Source organism: Jaculus jaculus, chromosome 4 (genome assembly GCF_020740685.1).
Source record: "Jaculus jaculus isolate mJacJac1 chromosome 4, mJacJac1.mat.Y.cur, whole genome shotgun sequence".
NCBI classification, from domain to species: domain Eukaryota; kingdom Metazoa; phylum Chordata; class Mammalia; order Rodentia; family Dipodidae; genus Jaculus; species Jaculus jaculus.
This window is the reverse complement of record NC_059105.1, coordinates 167,291,506-167,312,537: the sequence shown is the minus strand read 5'-3', so window position 1 is coordinate 167,312,537 and position 21,032 is coordinate 167,291,506. Positions and strand designations below refer to the sequence as shown.

At 35.7% G+C, this 21,032-nt stretch overlaps 1 protein-coding gene across 5 annotated transcripts in view; it reads right to left on the bottom strand.

Annotated features, from left to right (window-relative positions):
• Positions 1–21,032, bottom strand: part of Zbtb20 (zinc finger and BTB domain containing 20) — a 770,503-nt gene that overhangs the window by 500,140 nt on the left and 249,331 nt on the right. For 4 of the 5 annotated variants that reach the window (XM_045146702.1, XM_045146709.1, XM_045146705.1 and 1 more), the window contains exon 5: positions 6,648–6,721. The exons of the other annotated variant lie outside the window; for it this stretch is intronic. The gene's annotated coding sequence lies outside the window, so the exon portion shown is untranslated. The remainder of the gene's footprint in view (positions 1–6,647; positions 6,722–21,032) is intronic. 5 annotated transcript variants of the gene reach the window in all.

Below are 21,032 nucleotides of genomic sequence, written 5' to 3'. Positions count from 1 at the left end.
CCTATGCTGGCTTCGAAATTGTAATCATCTTGCTTCTAATTCCTGGATTTATAGATGTGAGCATCCATCTTTGGTCAAAGAACTCATTACTCATGTAGCTCTCAGCAGTCATCAGAAAACAACTACTATGTTTGGATTTTCAAGGTTTTACATTTTCATAGTAGCAGTGAGTTTGAACACGTTCATATAGTTTTCCCTCTGATTAAGTTATACATCTTCTACCACATTAATCTTAAGAAAAATAAGACCCAAATATCCATTTTAGAACATTTGAGTTATACCATTTTATTGATCTGTGAAGCTCTCATTCACTTTTCAAAAATATTTTTAAACAGGACCTAGGCTTGTGACGCCACAATGTATGAAATGGAATGCTGGGTACAGATAAACATGTCAGAGAGATGAAAGACTAATTCAGTGAACTTGGTCAGTCTTCCTAAGTCCTCACACCTCAGCGGAGGAAACATACAAACATTGCATTTGTTTGGAAACATACTAACATAATTCATTGCAAAAGCAATCTTTCAACATACTCTTTCTCTCTTAAGAAATCTGTAAGAGCGTAAATAATACTTCTGTTTGCTATATCAGGAGCTGTGATATGTTGACCACAGAAAACTAACCAGCATTCAGGAGGATAGACACGGAGATGAGCGGAATAATGACAGGAATATTTTGGGTAAACAAGACATGATGGTGCACTTCTGTAATTAAAGCACTCAGGAGGTGTAGGCACGAAGGTAAGGAGTTTGAGATCACTCTTGGCTACATTAGAGTTGCAAAGTAGTGCGTGAGACCCTGTCTCAAGCAAGTAAAACAAACAAACAAGAAACCTGGGTCAGACAATAAACACTGGTTCAGGCTTTTGCTAATATATGTGGGGCAGTAAAAGCTCATTAGGACTGTTTCAGGGACAATACTTTATCAATGTTGCTTTTTATTTTCTTAACTGTTTTTCTAGGTTTTTTAGACATTTGGACCACTAAAGAAGATAACAAGGGCTGGATGGATCCACATAAGCCAGATGCACAAGGTGGCACATGAGTCTGGAGTTCATTTGCAGCAGCTGGAGCCCCTGGCATGCCTATTCTCTCTGTCCACCCATCTCTCTCTCTCTCTGTGTGTGTGTCTGTCTCTTTCTCTGTGTCAAATAAATAAATAAAAATAAAATTACATATGTATTTATAAAGAAGATAACAAAGTACAACCTATAAAGATATCATAGAGGAAGTATTCATAGATGAGGAATACATTAGGTCTGGCAGTAATAGAAACTCACATCCTGGTTCTGCATTCTTATATGCTATGTGTTCTTTCTGGGCTCAGTATTTTCCTTACAAAATAGAATGGTTCCCTCTTTGTTCAGGGATTGCTGAGTATGATAGGTAGTAAGGATTAAAGACAACGTTTATCTCACAGATTAAGTAAATAGATTGCAATATGTATTATTCTTATATGTTATTAATTTTGGCTTGTACACAGATTTATCTCCTATATTTATTATTCCCCTCCCTATCTAAGACCTTCACATAATTATAGTAGGAGCAACTACGTTAAGCTATTAGGTAGCTTGTGTATGGTACTTTGCCTGAGCATTGGGGTTGTAGTCCTAGCTTTGCCACTTGGGCTATACAAACATTTAATGTTTCTATGCACAATTAATGATTCACTACATAGCATGGATATGAATTCTAGAATTTTGTTCATCTCCAAAATCAGCAGGTTGGAAAATTAATTCCTAAGGTTCTCTACTACTGTGACATTTTCTGATGCAAGTCTCTTTTTACTGAATTACAACAGATAAATTCTCATATCTTTAGAGCTTACCCCATATCTCAATGGTTTAACATTCACATTCCCTCTACTCTTTCTTCTTTAATTGCAAAAAGGGACAACTTCCCTCGCTTTGTAAACAAATCAGTATCTCTATTCTGGCTTAGCAACATTCTAGGGCATTAATGCATCATGCTTTAAAATAGTCTAGACTGTTCTTTAATCCAGAAATTTAGTCATGTTGTAGGCAATAACAATGAAGATAATCATGAATCATTTTCAAGGCTTCCAATGCCTCCAGGCCTCTCGTCATTTCACATGATAAAGAATACCAAATTAAAGATAAATTTAAGATTTAATAGTCAAAGTCTAAGAGTAAAGCACATTGTTGATATTCGTTCCATTCTTACACATGGAATGCTTAAAACTAAACAAAAATAAATGACCCACCAGCAAGAACAGCTTAAAAATTATTATGTAGAAAGGATATGAACTTGACCTTATATCAGAAGGTTGTTAGAAATTTCTGTTCATAATGACAGGAAAAGTGGTCTTGACTGTAGACCTCAATTTCAGAAGTCCAAACTCTTCTCAAGCTCAGTGAGGATTCAAAGTAAAGGTATGGTTCTGTGAGAATGGATGTACCACATAGCTTTGAATTATTTTGGTCTTTTTCTATTCTTAAAGCTGTCCTTCAACTGAGATTTGTGTACTATATGTCTATAGATGTGATTGCACAGAGTACTGGGAATTCACATCCTCCTCCTGGCGCCTCCCTGCCTTATGTGCAGACCTTTCTCTGCTTCGCTCCAGCCACCCTGGACTCCTTTTAGTTACACACACAGAAACGCACCTTCAAAGTCTCTGCATCTCACAGCAGGGCTATCCATGTGCTGTTGCCGTCTGGAACTTTCATTACGCTTCCCAACCTACTATTCTTAACTTGAAGGCTACTTTCAGATTTCTCTTGTGAGTGTCCGCTGAAGAGTATGGTTGCTATCCCTAATACACTGTCATGCACATGTGGTTCTCTTCATGGACCAAACTTCATAATGTTGTAATTATCTTTTTATGTACTAAGTATATATGATCTCTCAACTGTTTATAATTTCTATATTCTCAGTATGAAGCATAGTTGAGTAATGAACTCATGATTCTGTTGCAGTACATTTTGTTGAATTCATGCATTTTAAGTAAATATGGACTTTACTTCTGAAAATTATTCTCTAATAAATAAGCATTTATAACAAATAGTGCATTTTTTTTGTTTCTTAGTTTTGTTTTTTTCTTGACAAAGTATCACATTGTAGCCCAGCTGGGCCTGGGAATCACTGTATAGCCCAGGTTAATCTAAAATTTACAGAAATTCTCCCACCTCAGCATCCTGAAAGTTAGGATTATATGTGTGAACTACAATATCCAAATTTGTTTTATAAATTGTAGAATTAAGTTATGCCTCAAAAAATATAGACAAAGGGATGGCACAATGGGTAAAGGTGACTACTTGCAAAGCTTGCCACCCTGGCATCCACATAAAGGCAGAGGCTCTCTCAGTAAAAGACCATGGTATGCTTGTGCATGCATACAAGTGTATGCACACATGCACAGATAAATAAGTAAAGTTAAACAAAACAAAAGGAATGTTGAGAAATACAGATGAATCATACATTAGTTTCTTAGGACACATGTGACCTATTGTCATAAACTTGTTCACTTACAATAACATAAGTTTATTCTCTGAAGTTCAAAAACAAGGTTGTCTGTAAGGCCATTCCATTTGCTAAATGAATTTGGCATGTAGGGAGAATGGATGACTCCTGGCTAGGTCAGAGGAGGAAGGAGTTACAGAAGTAATAGTATTTGAAGTAAATTTTGTAGGATGGGTTGCATTTTATTGTTAAAAAAAAAAGAATGAATATTTTCAGCTGACAAAAACAGTATGAATAACTATGGATGTGGAAATATGGCCCAAGTATAAGGAATATGAAGCAAGGTTGGGCAAGATGATTAATTCTGAAATGAGGTGAGACTTAAATGTCAACATTCCATGGTGTTGGTCAAAAATTGTCAAGTAGTCAATATAGAATTATTTAACTTAAAATATATAATATAGGAGGGGGTCACACCTGTCTGTGAAGGTGGACTCTATCTCTTCTTAAACCAAGTTTAATTTGCATGGTACTTTTTTTTTTTTATCACAGCTAACCAGAAAAACTTCTATTTCAAAATTTATACATGGATGTTAAAGATATTTACTGTGGTTTAGAGACACATCATAGCTGAAGTTACAAATCTGTGAGTTATCAACAGTTAAAATAATATCAAACTTTCATATATTGGGCACAGAATTCTAAGTAAGAAATATACTTACTTTTTGCTCTAGCATCTAACCATATGTAACAAACTATTTTCTTTTACTCATATTTATTTGATTCCTTTTCATTCATATCATGGCTTACTAATGGGTTACAACCCGCACATTTGGGAACCTGATATTCCCACACTTTCTATTCCACTCCCATTTGCTTCTCTTTACTCCCTAGTATCTACTGGCATCAAAACAAGGCAGCTGGAATTCAATTTTTCATAGCCTTTTCTCTTGTAATGTTTGATGGGGGTCTTGATCTTAACTCCTTATCACTTCAGTTTTCAGCCATACAAAAATGTGAAATAATTTCACGTGTATCTTTGATGTTCTTAAATGTTATTCAATGTGATGACAGTACAATTCACTAGGCCTAAATTTTGTCATTTTAGTTTTGCCTCAGAGGCCAAGTTTTATGAGAGCCTTAATTTGCATCACTGGGAGCTGATTTCATAAAAATGAAAGGATTCCTTTTGCAAATAAATTGTGAAGACTGATTGTGGGGTGGGGATAGAAAATGCTAGCTCAAATATAAGTGAGTCCCAAAGAATATTGTGTTACGGTCTTACTGGTGTTGCGTAACTGGTCCCGGTTTTTTGTGTAATGAACATAAACTCTGCCCATTGTTACTTCTCAGGATCTTGGCTTCTTGACCCAACATCTATCGCACCACCCATCCCACTTCCATGAGAAACAATGTCCTGCATGACAACAAGTGAGACTAAGTCAGCTGATCACCAAGCATGCTCGCGTCAGGTGGACCTATCTGTGGAGTCAATACAGAATGCCAAAGGGAAACTACAAAAGACCAGTTCCCTGACAAAGAGAATGAACATTTCTCATTTTGGTCAGAAACAAAGAAGTATAAAGTCAGTAAGGTGAGAAGAATAAGAAAGATGGGTAAGGTAATGAGCGTAAGGTTGTACTACTAAGAGACAGATAACTAGTTGGATATCAGGAAGATTGGTCCTTTTCAAATTATCTCCTTTATAATTGTGTCCCTAACTGCTAAAACGTCATTCAGTTCCTTTGGAATAAGTACTCCCAAATTTATGACTTTAAGAAGTGTTTACAATTATATTAAAAACAATAGTTATTTTGTGATTAACTATTATTGTGCTAAGTGCTAAAGTTTATAACAGTGTATGAATCCTTATTCTTAGAGACCTTTCTATCTGTGGTCTTCAACTGTTGTAGTCAGGGCAAAGCTAACAACAGCTGCCATTCATTCATCATGCTAGCTAGGAACTGTGCTGGCTGGCAGCATGCCTAAGGTGCTACAGCACCCTCTGTCTGTTTTACTTGATACCCTCAAAGGAGAGATGTCTTCATAGGTCCATGCAAATAGGTATATTTTCAAGAACTTGGGGGAAAGGCAGAGGCATGAAACTACTCTAGGGGCGAATCACCTTCAGTGCTCTCCATTGGACAGGGACCATCATGTTGTAAGTATTCCCCACATCTTCCATTCCAAAAGAGCATTAGTATTTTAAGACTCACTAGCAAAGACATTAAGCTGCAAAATTTAAGAAGGTGATATAAACTCTAGATTTCTTTTTCAAAATGTTCAATTTTTATCTAAAACATGAAAAAGATTGAATTTTCTTATACTATTTCATAATCTTTGAATTCAACATTAAAATTATTTTCTGTCTTTCCTGTACTTACTATAAGCTTCTGTTTTCTTACCCGGGGTATCTCAGTCTTTTACATGACTGCTCCAGATCTATTCAGTGCCTGTTATTCAGACATCGAAATCCCAAATGTTAATTGTTCTTCCAAGTACATTGACAAAACAGCAGCTAAATAAGGGTAGACCAGACTGTGGTAGACTCTGACATGCATTTATGGAACAATGGGGCTCCGCGAGACAGCCTCGTAGCTCACGGGGAGACATAAGATGCGCTATTTTGACTACTTCATAGCAGAATGGGGAACACAAGCACACAGAAAATTATGCATTTTACTTCATTTTGCCCAAAGTTCTCCCACTACAGAGTCTTGTGATGTCATCATGAACTTTCTCTTCATTTCCACTGATAACACAGCTAAACACGTTTCTAACAACTATGCAAAAGAAAACAAAATATACCTTGAATCAAAAGAAATCTTTTATGTCTGAAGAGCTGGTATCAAAACACCAATCTTTCCAAATGGGCATGTGTCCCCGTACTGATGCACAGTGGATGACATCTTCCTTAGTGGAATGCGCACCAGCCAAAAGAAACACTTTACCATTTCACTTGACTACTTGATAATGAATACTGAGCACAATAACTTCTTCTCAGAAAATCATTTCAAGATGTATTTTTTTTTTCAGGGACATTCCATGTTTTACTCCTGTCTGTCTGGGCTAGCAGTATATTTTACTCCTGTCTGTCTGTCTGGGATGGCAGTGTTTTTTACTCTTGTCTATCTAGAATAGCAGTGTTGTTACTCCTGTCTGTCTCTGTCACTTTCTGAGTTGGTGCAGAATCACAGAGGGAAGTGAGAAAAAGCTTCCACTTACAGGAACTCAGTGCAGCTCAGTCTCTCGTTTTTAAGGTGCAGTGATTTCAGTCTCTAAATGTAACTTCAGGCAGTCTGAAAAGAAACAGGTTAAAATCTCTTTCAGTTATAATTGGTATTTCAGATTTAATTAAAAATTAAACTTTCATAATGTTTCACCATCCAAAGCAATGCATTATCAGTCAAGCGTAGCTTTTCTTTCCTGCTGAGGAAAAAAAAGAAAGAAAGAAAGAAAGAAAGAAAGAAAGAAAGAAAGAAAGAAAGAAAGAAAGAAAAAGGAATAAAAAGAGGGGAAAAAGTTAAAAAAGGGAACCTTTTCCCAAGGTAGTTTTCTTTAATGATAAGTATCTAAAGAAAGTGGGGGTAGAAATTCCAAAAAGATGAACCAAACATGCATCTGTGTTAAGGATTTCATGTTATTATTACAAAATTAGTCTTAGTGAATTTTTGGTATATTTGAAGAAATATTTTAAAACTTCATAAGCAATAATTCCACTACCTAACAGTCATGGAAAATACTGAGCTCAGAGAATAAAGCATAACATCTATGGATCTGAACATACATGTAAAAGGAAAGTTATGGTTTCAAAGATAACTGGAGAAATGTTAGAGCTATGTGCTCTCAAATGACTGGTAGAAAACAGATGGTACAGCAGAGGCGAGCAGACATATTTAGCAATACAAATGGCCCCAGCCATGTACTGTGAGTTCAGCGTGCCTGACCTCACGTCAATTTTACTTCCTGAAACATGTACCGCTGCTAAGCCAAGAACAGCAGCCGGGTTTTGAGAGACCTCTTGGATTTAACTTTATGTGTTATAAAATATGTACCTTTAATCTGCAGAAGAGTCCAGACATTAAGCTTTCTAATTATATCACAAATATTTGGGCTTAAAATGCCTTGCTACTTTTTTTCACAAACACTATCATCTATAAATCAATTAATAAATAAAAAATACCTCACATGTTACATTAAGTAATGTATATTTTTAAAGTTGAATAACAGGCACATTAGTATTTAGAAAAATATTTTAGATGCAAAATAGAACTATTATAATTAATGTTCCTTCTTTTATTCTGGAGCAGTAATTTTTGGAAATTTATCCAGAGCACTGATTGTGGTACATTTTATGTCCGACCTCACATAATGCAAAGTAACATTTTGATACAAGATCATGATCATAAGTAACCCCTGAAATTAAACAAAGTATTAGAAAATATATCTGGTGCTCACTTACAAATTCTGTCTTCTTGTTTCTTTGAAATATAAGGAAGAATTATTTAGATAATGTCTATTTAATGTACATATATTTTAAATGGCAACTTGCTAAACACTTCATACTAAATCTACCCATGAATGGGATTAGATTGTTTAAAATCACTGACTGACTAAACTTTTCCCTGCTTCTCAAATGTCTGAATTAGACTAAAAAAGCACCAGTGTAAAGACAGAAATTATGGAGGCGTCACCAGGGACAACTGAATAAGAGGTGGGGAGAACACATATATCCTTATAAGGTAACAAAACATTCATGAACGTTACTGACAAAAATAACTGCTCCGAGATTATATGGAGTAACAATCACCCCTGATAAATGATTCAGAGATATCAAGGGTGTCCACCTCTACATAAAGGTATCAACTCACTGGTTCTACTCACTGAGGAAACATGCTTAGTGAGGCTGACTCAGAGTCTGGGGTGAGAGAAAGTGGGCTCTAAAATGCCAGTCAGATTTCCTTTTCCTCAATTCACCAGATGGAGAGGGAAATGAATTAAGTGTTTAAAATAATGAAGTGAATTCTGAACGGTCCACAAAGTTGCATCCCCTCTCCTATCATTCCTCTTTGTCTTCTTTGACGTTTTTAAAAATTTCTATTTGTTCCCTTTTCATCTTCTCCCTCTATTTGTCTTCTTTCCTCCCTTCCTCCCTCTCTCCCTTCCATCTTCCTTTCTTCCTTTGGTGGGGGTAATGAAGCTCAAAAATAACATCTTGTATCCTGTTGAGGAAAACTTGGTCACAACTATCCTTCCAGATGACATATTCATTCTTAAATGTCTGTTTTCCAGTCCAAAGAAAACAGAACAATTGAGGAAACAGAGACACAACACCACTTACCACCACCACCACCACTTTTAATTCCTATGATACATTCATTACGGCAACTGCAGTTTATTTATACTATACCTAACCTCAAACAGGACTACAAAGAAGACGGATCACAGGGCCATTCTGCAGCACTCAGGCAAACGGCTGGGCAAAACAGATGGATCTTGCTTTGCGCCAGGACTCAAAAAATACAGTCGCCAATTCACTGTTGGCGACTACATATCTTGGCCCAAAGATGGACCTGGAAGTGGGACCAGTTGTCTTTGACATGAATATTGCTCCTCTTCATATCTGCCTCATGAACAGATCACTAACTGTCACTGAGTATGGGGGCTCATTTTAGTAGAAATTGTGTGAGAGGCCCATTATTAAGGAAAGTTAAACATTATGAGGTCCTGTCAAGTGAGATAAAGGAGCAGAAATCAGGATATGATCTAATTTTGGCATTGCTATCTATGTTTCAACATCCTCATTTTTTTTTTCAAGTTCACAACTGTACACTGAGCCCACCTTCAAATGGCAAACTTATAGGCATATGTTTTCTTTTCAATAGGAGTAACTTCCTCCTGACATGTCAGTTTATAAAATCTTTATTTATTTATTTTTTTCTTGGTCACATACATCAATCTTATTTAAATTGACAACCAGAGCTAGACATCTCTAATCAGGACAAAAAAAATACTTAAGGGTTTATAGACCAGCCAACATGTAATAATTTCCTGAGACAAGTAATAACGCAACTCACAAAGCCTGCAAGATGCTTCCCTGTGCAGAGAGCCTCCAGCAAGGGAGGTTTATACTGTGAACTAGGTAAGGAGTCCGCAGGGCCTTCCTAGAGAAGAAGCAACTTCTGTAACCAACCTTGTGAGTCACAAAGCCACAACACAAAGCCTGAAAGGTGGCCAAAGGGGGCAAACAAAAAAGACCGGCAGTAACACTGAGTAGTAACAAAGGAGGGCCATGCAGGTGGCCACATTCTACCTTTGAAAATCCTCACACACATAGCAGCTCAGATATCACCAGGCTGCAGAACTTCAAGAAAGAACAAACAGTTTAGGAGGTCGGTTAACTCAAGCACTTCTCTTGATGTTCTCCCAGCAATTCAGCCCTGATTTTTATCTTTCTCTGGTTGTTTTTGAGTTCATTCACCTCTCTATGACTTACTTATTTTGACATGTTTGATTTTTAAAAGTACAAGTCTTGACTATGGTCAGCACAGAAAGCTAATTACAGATTAACGATTTTTTTTTTCCTTTACAGAAATTTATTATGGAAAATTTCAAACATGTAAAAGTAAGGTGAACTCATGGCGACTCATAGCCTTTCATTCATTTTGTACCAAAACTCATTTCTACTTTTCTTTCACTTAGATCATTTCAAAGACAATATGGAACACTGCACTATCTCATCCATGAATAGTTCTGTATCAATTATTAAGGATACTTATTAAGGATAACTGGCTTTTACACACTTCAAAAATAAAACAGTTCTTCAATAGTAACATTCTATTCTTCTCAAATAATCCACTTAAATGTTTTGTTAAAATTTCTTCCCTCACCCTCTCATACTCACATTTTTCCCATAGGTGCTTAGTTTGCATGAAAATTTAAAGATCCAGACACTCTGATAATTTGCCTATAATCTATAAAATGCCTATTTCTTTTCATTATCTTAACTCTTTATTTTGGTACAGTATTAGATTTAAAGAAAAACGACAAAGATAAAACAGAGTTCCAAAACTTCTTTCACCAACTTCTAATATTATGTTGCAGAACTATGGTTAAGTTGTCAAAACTAAAAAATTATCACTGATACAAAGCCATTAATGAAAGTGTGAGCTTTATTCAGATGACACCAATTCTTCCCTGATGTTTTTTTCCCTGTCCTAAGAATCTAATATAAGATATCAAATTGGATTGAGGTAGCATGAGTGTGTAGTTGCCTTTAGTTTTTGACAAATTTAACAGTGTTTATTTTCCATCATCTTCTTAGTTTGGGGTTTTGTTTTATTCCTCTTTTAAGGTAGGGTCTCACTCTAGCCCAGGTTGACCTGGAATTCTCCATGTAGTCTCAGGGTGGCCTTGAACTCACAGCGATCCTCCTATGTGCTGGGATTAGAGGTGTGCACCACCATGCCCGACTTCTTAGTTTTTTGTTTTATTTTTGTTTATTTATTTATTTGACAGAGAAAGAGGGAGAGAATGGGTGCACCAGGGCCTCCAGCCACTGCAGTTGAACTCCAGATGTGTGCTCCCCTTTTGTGCATCCTTGTGCACGTGGATCCTGGAGAATCGAACCCAGGTTCTTTGGCTTTGCAGGCAACCATCTTAACCACTAAGCCATCCCTCTAGCTCTTCTTGTTAGTTTTGAATACAATAGTTACATAGCTTGTGTTATTTTACTGAATTTGAATGTTTCCAGTGTTTTTTCACAACCAGATTGGTATTGTAAGTATTAGAGATGAATATGAAACAGAAGATGTGTCCTTCTTATAATAACAGGAAATACATCACATCAATAATTTATCACTGGAAGTGTTAACATTGGTTATGTAGTGAAAATTCTATCATCCATGTTTGTTTCTATTTTTTCAGTTTTAATGAGCATAATTTCACTACAACAGTATATTGTGACATAACTTTTATAGCATAATTACCCTTAGCATCCACAATGGTGAGTAAATCTAGAACTATTATAACCACCAACACAACCCAGTTGAGAACACTGTTATCACTCCAAAATTTCCTTCACATCTTTATAGTCAAACCTCTAGCAGATCATAACTAGCCAGCCTTCCATCTATGAGCCTTTTCCTTTTCTTAATATTTCCATATTTTCAAATAGAAAACATGTCCTCTTTTTACTTACATGTTTTTAAGGTTTATCTGTGTGCAGTAAGTTCTTTTGTTGATACATGGTAATATATTATTTGGGAAGAATACAGTTTTTAAAATCCATCCATCATTTGATGGACATTTCGAGAGATTTCAAATTTTGACCATTATGAATAATGCTTCCATTGTCAATCTGTGTGTGTGTGTGTGTGTGTGTGTGTGTGTGTATGTGTGTATTGGCTTGTTTTCATTTCTCTTATGGAGATACCTAGAAGTGAAATTTCTGGGTCTTAGGAGCAGGTGGCTTATTTCAACTCCTAAAAAATTTCCAAACTATTTTTCAAATTGACTATACTATTGTACTTTTCCACAAGAAATATAGAAGGGTTCCCATTTCTCTGTATCTTTATGAATAATTACTGCCCTATTTAAAAAATTAGTAACTTGTTAATGTATCATCTAGCTTATTTTTTTCTTTAAGGGTTAATGATGTGATCATCTGTTCATGTGTTTATTAGAAATTTCTACATCTTCTTCAGTGAAATATTTACTCAAAAATTTCCCAACTTCTAAATGGGCTGTTTATTCTTTTGTGATTGAATATATCTTTATGTACTATGAAGTTAACTTCTTTATAATTTATAACTTATAATTACTAATTATGTTAAATCTGCTCTATAAATCTAAGTCTTGCAGTTACTTTCCCCTGCCCATGAATCATCACTTATATCATATATATATATTTGAGGTAGGGCCTCATTCTGCCCCAAGCTGAGCTGGAATTCACTCTGTAATCACAGGCGGACCTTGAACTCTTGAACTCACAGAGATCTTCATACCTCTGTTTCTGGAGTGCTGGGACTAAAGGCATGTGCATCCATGCCTGGCTAATGATATTGCTTGAATTTGAAAAGTTCTTAATTTTGCTGAAATTCAAGTTATCAGCTTTATTTTTTGAAATATATATTTTTTTTATTGTAGGGGGCAGGGAGAGAGTGGGCACAGCAGGTGCTCTAGCTACTGCAAATGAACTCCAGATGCATGTGCAACCATGTGCATCTGGTTTATGAGGGACCTGAAGAATCACACCTAGGTCCTTAGGCTTTGCAGGCATGTGCCTTAACCACTAAGCAATCTCTCCAGCTCTGAGGTAATTTTTATGTATTGTGTAAAATAAGGATCTAAAATTTCTTAAAACCTTTTTTTTATGAGAGAGAGAGCAACAGCAAGAGAGAGAGAGAGCAAGAATGAGAGCAAGAGAGATAATTGGCATGTCAGGGCCTCCAGCCACTCTAATCAAACTCCAGATGCGTGCTCAACCTTGTGCACATATGTTACCTTGTGCTCACACCACCTGGTGCATCTGGCTTACATGGGACCTAGGGAGATGAACATGGGTCCTCAGACTTTGCAGGCAAGTGCATTAATCACTAAGCCATCTCTCTAGGCCTAAAATTTTTTTTCATATAATCATACAATCCGGACACCAACTACTTAGCACTTCGCTGTAAAGACTATCTCTTCCCCTGCCAAAGTACCTTGATATGTTTTTCAAAACCACCTGACCAAAAATAAGGATAATTTTCTGGATTATCAATTTTATTCCACTGATCTATATCCTAGAACCCTAGGGTCTTCATTATTGTAGTTTTAATAGTAAGTTTTCTAAGATAAGGAAATATATCATCTTGTGTTTCCTTTCTTCATAATTATTTTATTTTAAATCATTTCTATAGTCATTCAAATTTTAGAAGAAACTTGTCAATTTCTACAAAAATGTCTATATTATTTTTACTGTTATTATAAATGGAATTGTTTTCTTAGTTTCATTGTTGCTAGCTTGTAGAAATAAAATTGATTTCTATATATCTCTTGCATCCAGTTGTTAAACTCATGAACGTCTATGTGCATTACTTGGCTTTCTTTTTCTTTAAATAAATAATATTTATTTGTGAGAAAAAGAGGAATAGAAAGGGAGAGAGAGAGAATGGGCACAGTAGGGCATCTGGCCACTGCAAACAAACTTCAGACACATGTGTCACCTTGTGCATCTAGCTTACATGGATTCTGGGTAATTGAACCTGGGTCCTTTGGCTTTGCAGGCATGCACCATAACTGCTAAGCCATGTCTCCAACCCCACTACTTGACTTTCTACATAATATCTTGTCTGCAAAGAAAAAAGCATGTTCACTTTTATCTCTCCCTTGATTTCTTTCTCTTATATATTATTTTCCCTTCTTCTTTCTTGCTCTCTCCTTCACTCTCTGTCTTGGTTATCATTCTGAACAAAAAGCTTATTGCAATGTAGAATGAAGTAAGTCTGATCTCATAATCTTGTTTCTTTTCTAATCTTAGTAGTAAATTAATCTCTAATCATTGCACTGATGTATGTTACAGATTGTGCACTTCTCTGGGAGAGAGAGTTGCATGTCCGTGCCTTTACAATAATCAGATGTCAGATTTAGTTGGTTTTGTAAGTATTATCTTCCAAGGATTGTCACAGAACCTCAGCGACGTCCGAGGGTGGCTCCTGCGGGGCAGCTGATGAGATTACCACTGATTGATAAGGTAAAACTGGACACCACAGGGATGTGAGGAGGTAGAATATTTTTATTCTAAATAAAGTTAATAATCCTGTTCGAGATTCTCAGAAAATGCCCCAGAAAATGAATGAGATCATATACATTCAGCCTTTAAGCCAGGTTCATAGCGACTTGAACATAAAAGGTCTATATGGGAAGGAAGTATCATCTTTATGTTGGGAACCATCACAGAAAATGTTATTTTCAAGTCATCCTTGCCCTCCTGAGATGAGTCTTAGTTGGTCAGAGTATATAATACTCCCTGATATCACTGAATTTTAATAAGGTGCTGAGGATTTTTGTGTCTATTTTCATGAGAGATACTAAATTTTGGTTTTCTTTTATTGTGATGTTTTTGTCTGGCTTTTACTGAAAAAGGTAATGTCTTTATAGAGTGAAGTGAAAAGTACTCTTACCATATAGTCTGGAAAATTCTGTGAAAGATTAGTAGTTTTTTGTTTTGTTTTGTTTTATTTTGAAGTGTTGGATAGCATTTACCAGTGAAGCCATTTGCATTGAGGCAGGCTGGTTTTTCTTCTCCTTCCCTTTCAAATTCCTTCTTTCCCCTTCCTTCTCTTTCATTCTCTCTTCCTTCCACCCCTCCTGTCTTTTTCTCCCTCCCTCTTTCATCTCTTTCCTCCCCTTCTTCCCCCCTACCCCTCCTTCCTTCTAAATTTCATTTATTTAACTGTTACAGGCCTATTTAAATTTTGTATGTGTCTTTGCACCAGTTTTGGTAACTTGTGCATTTCTAGGCTAGTTCATTGGGCTACCTCTTGACAGTATTATTTAAGAACTACTTTATTTCTCATCAGCTGACTGGCGATGTCCTGTCATTCACTCCTCATTGTAGTCATCTGCCATCTTCTGTTCTTTTTGAATCTAATAAATCAGCTGTCAATTTTGTTTTAATTAAAAGGAATTTCTGGTTTATTGATTTTATATATATATATATATATATATATATATATATATATATATATCATTTTCTTGTCTTCCATTATATTGATATCTATTCTTATTATTTCCATTTAGTTACATGTTTGCACTGTATATTTACTTACATGTTTGCCATCTCTTTGTCACTAGAATTGAATACGCAATTTAATTAACTTTTAAAGAGAGAAGATTTATTTTCTTTAACAGTCTGGAAGTCTCCCTCATCAAGAGCCCCTGGAGTGATGGAGCCATGGCTGGAGGGTATGGAGAACAAACCATTTCCTCATGATCCAGGAAGCACAGGTGAAACTGAGGGCCAGCAAGCTTCCACATGTCTTTATAGGAAAACATTATGCACATTTGGAATGTTTGGGGGCCTATTTCACTTCTTTTCCCTGCTTTACATGTTGTTATACCATGATACATGCATAGGCCCATGTGACTATCTCACGGGTCTCTGAAGTTCTGATGGCCACCTTCAAAACTTCAGTCCCTCTCTTCAGATTATCCCACTTCTGCTCACTCATCTTCACATTAACTGTTTCTTCAGCTAGCTCCCCTCTGCTGTTGAAATCCACTGATAATTATTTCATTTGCTACAGTATTTTTCAACTCCAAAATTTGTTCCATTTGAAATACTTTCTACTTTTATTTTGACACTTTGCATTTGTTTCATTGTTATTTGTTGTAGTTTTAAGACAGAATCTTACTATATGGGCTTAAACTGACTTGGTACTCATTGGATACTTTAAACCTCAAATTCACTTTCCTCCTGCTTCATTCTCCCAAGTATTGGATTTACTGGCATGACCAGCACACGTCGATCTTTATCACACCACTTAGCATGGCTTCTTATTTACTTGAACATATTTATAAAAGCTACTTTCATGTCTTTGTCCATAAACACAACATCTGCTCTCCCTAATTCACATTTAGAGTCAGATTCTTTCGACTGGATAGGGTCACATTCCTATTAATTGAGTATCTTACTTTTTTTTTTTCCTTCAGAAAATTGACATTTTATATGTTATACCAATCTTGGCTTCTGATTTTTCCCTTTTCGGGCTTGTTGCTACGTGGCTGTCTCTTTAGGGCTTCCTTGGTCTGACTCTGTGGAGTCTGTCTCCCCCATGCTGTGTGACGCCGGCGCCTCTGCTCAGCTCTGTAATTACTGTCTTACTTTTTACCTAGGATTTGGCCTTGCGTCTATACAGTTCACAGATCAGCCAGCGGTTCAATACTGAGCCAATAATATTCGAGCATTTATTGATGTATCTGGATTTGGGTAAGAGCTACATTCAAATTTTAAGCAGTTTATAAATCTACTGGTATTTACTGTCCTTTGGAGACCCTTTTCTTTGCTCTTTGGGTGCACTATGCCTTAGGACAGCAAGAAAGAGAGACTCCCTTACCTTCTGAGGTCTTAACTTAGAATAGGTGTTAGCCTCCCAGAAAATCAAGGATATGTGGGACTAAATTAATTCATATATAGCAAGAGCCTCATTAAATTCTCTCTGCCAAGTATGTGATCTAAGTGTTTTATTGTATGCTCCACTCTGAATTATAGCATCAGCTTAGATAGGTTTGACCCTTTTTTTCTGTTCACTATTTGAGATTGCCACTGTTTTGATAACACCTAAGGGAATAAGTTTCTTCTCTGTTCTGTTCTATCAAGTCAGCTCCTCTTATAGCAGCAAAGTTGTGGGGTTGTGTACTTGCCCTGGAATTATTTGCTGATGGAGCTTTGGGGAGCAATAATGAATGGAAACAGTCCTGGCTAAAATGCATAAGCCTACCAATTAGACTAGTTTCCCTACTCTTAAAATTGCCCTGTTTGAGGGGTAGTCATGAGCCCTAGGGGTGTAACATCTGCTGCTGTCTGGAAAAATGTATATACTATGCTTATCAAACCGCCCAGTAAATACTTCTCTTAATATTTATACCCTTATATTAATGCTACTCTCACTGTGGGTAGAGAATCTTCTCTTTTCAGATGGCAGTGACTTTGGGATAACTCAGAAGATATCATAGTGCTGGAAAGAAGTGACTGGAGTACTCAGTAACATCTCAATCACACCTTCTGAGGCTCAGGTTCTAATGCGGAAGAGGTGGCGGAAAGAATGTCAGAACCAAAGGAAGGTTAGGACTCTTTACAACGTGCTCCCTCCAGACATAAAATGGCCTGGGTATCCATGACCTCATAGTGCCTGACACTACCTACACAAGACCATTATAAGAGAAGGAACAGACCATGACATCAAAATAAAAGAGAGACTGATTGAGATAGGGAGGGGATATGATGGAGAGTGGAGTTTCAAAGGGAAAGTTGGGGGAGGATATTACCATGGGATACTTTTCATAATCATGGAAAATGTTAATAAAAATTGAGAAAAAAGAGCTGGGCGTGGTGGCACATGCCTTTAATCCCAGCACTCGGGAGGCAGAGGTAGGAGGATTGCCATGAGTTCAAGGCCACCCTGAGATGACAGAGTTAATTCCAGGTCAGCCTGGACCAGAGTGAGACCCTATCTCGAAAAAACCAAAAAAAAAAAAAAAAAAAAAGAAAAAGAAAAAGAAAAAAAAAAGAGAAAAAAAACTGCCCAGTTTGGGTGATACATTTTATGATGTTCTTTACAGTAAACAAGCATTTTGGCATTTCTTTAGTTAAGGAGTACTGCCTACTTCTTTTGCTTGCAATGCAGTAATGAGGAGCCCAGCTACAGGTGTGTGTGTATGGTGGAAAGTGTCCTTCATGGAATGACAAATGTGTAGGAAGTTATATATGGACTTTGCACCTCTAGAGAGATTAAAAAGTAGGGGAAGTGGGGCATGGTTGCACACGACTTTAATCTCAGCACACACTTGGGAAGTAGACATAGGAGGATCACCATGAGTTTAAGGCCACCCTGAGACTACATAGTGAATTTCAGGTCAGTCTGATACCCCCCAAAAACAACAGCAACAAAAAAGCAGTAGGTGAAGGGCCTAAGAATCTTTACCAGACCTGGTAATTCTGTTACATCAGGTCTGAAGATCTGGCGTTGATTGGGATATAAGAATATTCATCAAACTTCATTTATGGACGATAAAGCAATTTGTCTCATTTTGTCAGGATTGAGAGAAACTTAATGAGAACAGCTACAATTTATTGGTTCACAATGGAATGCTGAGAAATTTGGAACTTCACTGAGCTGAAATACACATTCCAAACAATTATGGAGAACAAGTCATCTAGACTTAATATCAAATAAAATCATAGACCTGATGTTTCTATAAAGTGGCCTGCATATTTACTTGGATCAAGTTAGTATTTACAAACTTTCATTGTTTCCTATGCTTACCTATAGCATATGCTTCAGGAATACACTAAGGAGATTAATTCCATTTTTTATCTATAATATTTTCCAAAAATAATTTTATAATTAATCAAATAGGGCATATTTCATAAGCTGGATATTATTTACTTTTCTAAAAATTTACTATTACCTGTTAAATGAAATTTGTTTCATCTCATCCAGTAAAGACAAGTACTTGAACATTTCTAAAATAATATGTGGAGGTAGAAATCACTTCTAAAGAGAAACAAAATGTTAAATTTGACACTGAAAAGTTTAAAAATATACATGACACATGATTTTGAATAGTACTTTTATTTCTTTACTTATTCATAATATATTTACCATGAGACTATAATATTATGTGGGCAATAAGTGTTAGATATGTTTACAAAGTTTAAGTACCGCAAAACCACAAGCATATATCTCTTGAGTCTAGTCCAGTCTTATCTCAGGAATTATACTATTCCTATGAATGTTGGCATGTAGAATTATATCATCTCCCATGGCTCAGATTATCTACAGTTCAGAAAAGACTTTTAAAAAGTCAAGAAATATGTTCTGTTTAATTTTCATCCAACTACTTCTTGGCTTAAAACAGAAATGTATACTATACCCATATGTACTTCTTCAAGACAGTTGCTCCAATATAGGAAGAGGCTGGGTAAATAGAGGAGGTATGCTGGGTCTAATTTTTATGAGATCTTAGACAAATGATACCACACAGGAAGCTCATGGTAAGGTTAGGGGGAACTGGTGGCTGCAAAAGCCTTGAAGTTTGGAAGTTGTATTACTTAATCGATAGTATTGCTTCTGTATTAAATTACAATAAATGCTCCACAGGGACAAATATTGTGGTTTATGACAAACACTATTCTACATCAGCATTAAAAATTGAGATAAAATTTTATAAAATATGTACTGAATGCTAAAGTTGAAATAGATGTGCTCTATAAAATAAAATATGATGAAAGCTCAAAGGATGAGGATCTTCTCACTTAATATACCAAAATTTCATCAGATTCCCTTTTTATGATATATGCTAACTTTGTGTTATTATATCGATTTTTGCTTAGCATATTAAGTCTTTGGTGACTGGTTCTAAAAATCTGAACAAGCTCTTTAATAAGAGATTCTTCAGGCAATGATTTTAGTTTTATATTTAGACTAGCTATTTCTTCTAGTTCTAAATTCTAAGTAAGGTCTCCTTTCCTAAGACAATTTATCCAGGCATTATTTTGAAAATTAATGTGTATTTTTCAGTGTATTTCCAAAGAAAAAATGAAAAATCTTACAAAACTATTGTAAAATTAAGTAGTAAGTGAAAATTAATTATAAAGACACAATAATGATAGGGAAAGCATGATTGAACCATGTCAAAGTCAATATATACCAGATATTTTACATGTTTTAATGCTTCTTTTAAAGAAGTATTAGCTGGGCATGGTAGCACATGCCTTTAATCCCAGCACTCGGGAGGCAGAGGTAGGAGGATTGCCCTGAGTTTAAGGCCACCCTGAGAATACACAGTGAATACCAGGTCAGCCTGGGCTAGAGCGAGACCCTACTTCAAAAAACTAAGAAAAAAATATATACACATTCCAAGATAAACTCTATAATCTTCAGTTGGAGTTTGACAAAATTTAAAAGCAAACTGACTGATAATCTTTAAAATTTAATTCTTGGAACTGGAGAGATGGCTTAGGTTAAGGCACTTGCCTGCAAAGCCTAAGGGCCCAGTTTTGAATTCCTGATACCCACTTAGGTTATATGCACAAGGAGGTGCATGTATCTGGAGTTTGTTTGCAGTGGTTGGTGGACCTGGCATACCATTCTCTCTCTCTATCAAATGTATAAATTAATGAAAAATAAGATATTAAGATTTAATTCTAATAATCAAAAACTAAGACTTTATCCTATTTTAACAATATAAGAAAGAAGTCCTGTTTTAAAAATCAGTATTTACCTTAACCAAGAAAAGAAACCTAAAAATCCAAGATATTAACATGTAATCAAGAGCAAGAAGTATGCTTCCTATCATAATGAACTTAACTATTTAAAAATTTTTAATTAATGAAAGAGGAGATTAATCAGAGTAAAACTGGAAATAGTTAACTTTTAACATTGTTGGCTGATAATTTAATGGTCTTGAAAACTAGAAAATGCATAAGAACCTACTAGCAGAGTTAAATAAAGTAACTAAGTAATAAATATTAAAAAGGAGAGATACGGATTTTTCACAGAAAACCCTGAAAAGAGCATCCAATATCTATACTTAGATATAATAAGAAATTTGAGGACATATATAAATAAGTTGAGAAAATGTATTTGTTTGTGAAATAATACACAAATGGAAAGTTTCTAATATTTCTGAATATGAATGCTAAATAATGCAAAGACACTAATGCTAATTTATAGGTTTAATAAAATCCTACTGGAACATGTTTATGAACTCAATGAAGTAAATGAATTGTGAATAGTAAGTTTGTGACAAGAGCTAAAATATTTTTGTAAAGAGAAAAACAGCTATTTGTAGTGGAACAGGTCTGTAATCCCTGCATATGTGAGATGCAGACAGGATATTAGT